Consider the following 5,320-nt stretch of genomic DNA (forward strand, 5'->3'; position numbering starts at 1 on the left):
AGACAGTGATTCATTTACAAGTGGCCTGAAACACCAGAGTGACTATTAAAAAGCAAGGATATTATATTGAGCAGTAATAGTGTATTGAGCATTCATAGACATGGGGGGATATAAACCATGTATTTGGCTCAGATTTTGTCTTCTAGTCAGGAAATAGATGTGAAAAACAATACAAATGGAATACATGTGATCCCACTCATGCAGTGACTCTGGACATTGAAATTGAATGAAAAGTTATAACTGAGATCCAAAAATGTTATTTAAAATAAAAAATGGTGGCTATTCTGGATCTTATTTTAAAAGTAGTTTTAATTCATCAGATACATAAAAGTAGGAAGGACATGTGAAATGAGGACTCAGCATTTGCAAAGACATGAGCCATGACAGTTCTAAAAGAAATACTAAAGTGATTACAGACAGACAACTATCCAGCAGAGCCCAATACAGTGGCTGAGCTCTGAGGAGCTTGGGTTAAGTTTACAGGATATGGAGAGATCCCTCACTGTTTCCACCAAGAAATCCCAAATGAGGTCAGAAGAGACATCCTGATTTAAATTTTCAGAAATCTCTTTCTCTCTTTCTCTCTCTCTCTCTCTCTCTCTCTCTCTCTCTCTCTCTCTCTCTCAAAAAAAAAGTTTCTAAAAACAATGGTATTTCTAAGAATAATCCAAACAAAATGCCACTCCTTTCTGGAGTATGCAAAAGGTGTGGCAAAGGCAGACGTTGGACCAACAAATGAAGACCAACAAAGGACAGACAGGGTAAACCTTTGCCATCAGGAAATGCTTTTGGGAGGAAATGATTTTGGGGGGCCCATCACAGGCCTCCATGCTGTGGGATGGTCTGTATGTCAAATGTGTTGCTGATTGGTCAATGAATAAATCACGGATTGGTCAGTGGCCAGGCAGTAAGTATAGGCGGGACTAACAGAGAGGAGAGTTGAGAGAACAGGAAGCTGGGTGGGAGAGACACTGCCAGCCGCCATCAGGACAAGGAAGATGTAAAGTACCAGTAAGCCACAAGCCATGTGGCAAGGTATAGATTAATAGAAATGGATTAATTTAAGTTGTAAGAACAGTTAGCAAAAAGCCTGCCACGGCCATACAGTTTGAAACCAATATAAGTCTCTGTGTTTACTTGGTCAGGTCTGAGAGGCTGTGGGACTGGCAGGTGAGAGAGATTTGTCTTGACTGTGGGCCAGGCAGGAAAACATTAGCAACAAATGGCGCCCAACGTGGGGCAAGAGTTTCCATCTAAAAACTGAGAAAAATTCTAAAACGGAGCTAAAAACAGTTCCTAATTGTCTCTCTCAAATGAGCAGCAGCTGCCGGTTTGAGCTACTTGTGGGTTCCTAGCGTGCTCATTCGACCTGCCATATGGCGGGAATGAGGCCTCTGAAAGTGGCACATTAAGCTGCGTGGTAGATTTAGTCATTTCTAGTACAAAACAAAAAAAGAGGTTTCTGGGCTACACACTGCATGGATAAAAGCAGAGACCCACGATAGCTCCCAGAGCTGGTGGAAAACGTAACACCGCCATGTTGGGAAGCTGAGGTGGGCGGAGCCAGCAGCCACAGTTGCTGCAGCTTAAAGCAGCAGATTCACAATAAGACAGATTCAGATGTAATAGTTTAAAATGTGTGTAAAAATATACATAGGCTTGAAAGAGAGAGAAAAAGGAATATATACAGTTACATAAAGAAATAAATAGTTTTTTAAAATAAAGTCTTTAAAGAGACAGTAAAGGTAGTATAAAAAATAAGCCACATAGAGATGACTATTACACAGAGAATCGGGATTGTGTTGTCTTTGGGATTCTTAACTGCAGAGAGATATTCGATTGTAAAGGAAGCTGAGTTAAACCAGTATGGATATTTTAAAGATACTTTGACTTCAAAATTTGGATGTAAGGATATGTTGCTTTGGAAAAGAGTCTCTTTTGTTTCCACAGAAAGCAAGAGGCTATGGATTTATTCCAGAGTAAGATACATCAGGTTTGACCAGCCAAGACCACCTGAAAGGTCTCCGATGACACCATGGCCCAGATGATCCAACATCCAGAACTGTTTCAAGGCAACTGGCTCAGACGATACACCCTCATGGACTACTCCATAATCTTAAAGTATTCTTTGTGTCCCCATAAGATACAGCGCCTCCCTCCAGCAGGAAGTAGTAAGAGAAGCTACGCCCAAATTCCCAAATATACCAAGCTGATTTTGGAGATGTGTAAAGGTTAAAACCTTCCTTTTTAAGAAAAGAAAAGGGGAAGTGCTGTGGGATGGTCTGTATGCCAAATGTGTTGCTGATTGGTCAATGAATAAATCACGGATTGGTCAGTGGCCAGGCAGTAAGTATAGGCGGGACTAACAGAGAGGAGAATTGAGAGAACAGGAAGCTGGATGGGAGAGACACTGCCAGCCACCATCAGGACAAGGAAGATGTAAAGTACCGGTAAGCCACAAGCCATGTGGCAAGGTATAGATTAATAGAAATGGATTAATTTAAGCTGTAAGAACAGTTAGCAAAAAGCCTGCCACGGCCATACAGTTTGAAACCAATATAAGTCTCTGTGTTTACTTGGTCAGGTCTGAGAGGCTGTGGGACTGGCAGGTGAGAGAGATTTGTCTTGACTGTGGGCCAGGCAGGAAAACATTAGCAACACCTCCATGTCATTCCCTGTCATTGTGGGGAAACTCCTTCCTAGAGCAATAAAAGGGATTAATGCCTTCAATTAACCATACTGCTCTGGATGATAGAACAGCTTTAGAATATAAAACAAAAATTTCAGGAGAAACTATAAAACAAATATTTTGGCAGACTTCTATAAGTGACCAAAGACCAAAAAAAAAAAAAAAAAGGTACAAATATGACATTGTAATTTATAGGCCTTATAGACACAGAGGCAGCTGTAACAATAATTGCTCCAGAATCTTGGCATCCAAATTGACCTCTTCTGGAGGTAAACATTCAGCTTTTAGGGATTGAAACTTTATCTTGGGTAAAACAAAGCACGAGATGGGTTGAATTGAATATATAGGGCCAGAAGGGCAGAGAGGAAAATTAAAGCCATATGTGGCTAATATAATAATGAATTTATGGGAGCTTGATTTGTTACAGCAATGATAGAATACCCAGATTAACATTCCTCCTATCTCAGAAACAAACCATAAACAAACATGTTTCTGGGAAAAATATTAAAAGGTATTATAAAGAATAGTCACCAACCATTCATGTTGTACAAAAACAGGACACAACAGCTGTTGATCTTTCAAAGGTACCAACAGTCTTACCTCTTAGATAACTGATTGACAAACATGTCTGGGTAAAACAATGGCCTTTGACATCAGAAAAATTACAGGCCTTAGAACTGCTGGTACAAGATAAGCTAAATGCTCAACACATTGAGGAATTGACCAATCCTTGGTATTCTCCTGTATTTGTTATTAAAAACAAATCTGGAAAATGGAGACTGGTAATAGATCTAAGAGCTGTTAATAAAGTGATTCAGCTAATGTGCTCTTTACAGCCTGGAATTCCCTCGCCCTCTCTGTTACCTAAAGGATGGCCTATAATAGTTATCGATTTAAAAACCTGTTGAAGTCGGGCAGTGGTAGCACACAATTGAATCCCAGCACTCCGGGAGGCAGAGGCAGGAGGATCTCTGTGAGTTTGAGGCCAGTCTGGTCTACAGAGCGAGATCCAGGACAGGCACCGAAACTACACGGAGAAACCCTGTCTCAAAAAAACTAAATAAATAAATAAATAAAGCTGTTGAATCACTACACATTTACAAGAAAAGGATAGAGAAAAACTTGCCTTCATGGTGCCTACTTATAATAATTCTCAGCCTCCTAAGAGATATCAATGGAAGGTTCTCCCACAAAGAATGTTAAACAACCCCACCCTGTGCCAATATTTTGTATGACAGCCATTGGAAATGATTCATGTACAGTTTCCTCAGTCTATAATTTACCATTAATTTATGGATGACACCTTATTAGTTAATTCAAATGTAGATACTTTAGGGAAAAATGTTTGAAGAATTAAAGAAAAAATTGCCTTACTGGAGATTACAAATTGCTCCTGAAAAAAATACAAAGAAGAGATTCTATTAATTACTTATGATATAAAAAATTCAACCCCAAAAAGTACAAATCAGGAGAGATCAATTGTGGAGTCTTAATGACTTTCAAAAATTGCTGGGAGACATTGCCCATCTACAGCCCACTAATGGAGTAACAAATCAAGAACTGAGTAATTTGTTCAAAACCTTAGAAAGTGACAAGGACTTAAATAGTCCAAGAGAATTATCAGCTGAAGCAAGAGAGAATTGGCTTTGGTAGAAAAGAAATTACAGTATGCACATGTGGAACATTTGAATCTGGAGCTCTTGATCACATCCTGATTATTTTACCCTCTACACACCCTCTTACAGGGATTTTAATGCAGAGGGAAGATATTATCTTAGAATAGATATTTTATCACACAGAGTAAAAAATTAATGACACATGTGGAAAAGGTTTCTGAGTTGATTCTAAAGGAAAATTAAGATTTTTTTGTCAATTGATAGGAATGTACCCAGCAGAAATTGTAGTACATTTTACTAAAGCAGAAATTTCCTCTTTATGGGCAGAAAATGAACATTAGAAAAGATCTCACAGTAATTTTGAGGTAGAGATTAACAACAAATACCCCCAAAGCAAGAGAATTCAGTTTATAGAGAGCTAACTGGATCCTTCCTCACATTGTATGGGTAACACCAATTTCTTGAGCCCCTACATTCTATACTAATGCAAATAAATCAGGAAAGGCAGGCTATATATCAGTAAATTTAAGTAAAGTAGCTCAAAGCCCTTATGATTCTGTCCAAAGGTCATAATTATATGCTATTCTCATGGTATTAATGGATTTTACAGAACCTCTTAATATAGTTACTGACTCTCAGCAGAAAGAGTTATTTTACACTTTGAAACCACTGAACTTATTTTTGATGAGTCAGAATTAACTTCATTATTTATACAACTACAGGAACTAGTCAGGAATAGGAATTATCCCTTATATATAATACATACCAGATCTCACATGGATCTACCAGGCTCTCTAGCACAAGTGATGATGAAATTAATCAGTTATTAATAGGAAATGTGCTGGAGGCCTCAGAATTTCATAAAAAAAAACACTATGTCAATAACAAGAGTTTGAAAAGGATTTTTTCCTTACTTGAAAACAAGCCAAGGAAATTATAAGAAAATGTCCTACTTACTCCTTGTATAATCAAATTCCACTACGTGCAGGAAATAACCCCAAGGACACTCAAAGAA

Source organism: Peromyscus californicus, unplaced genomic scaffold (genome assembly GCF_007827085.1).
Source record: "Peromyscus californicus insignis strain IS unplaced genomic scaffold, ASM782708v3 Scaffold_4__1_contigs__length_199733344, whole genome shotgun sequence".
Taxonomy (NCBI): domain Eukaryota; kingdom Metazoa; phylum Chordata; class Mammalia; order Rodentia; family Cricetidae; genus Peromyscus; species Peromyscus californicus.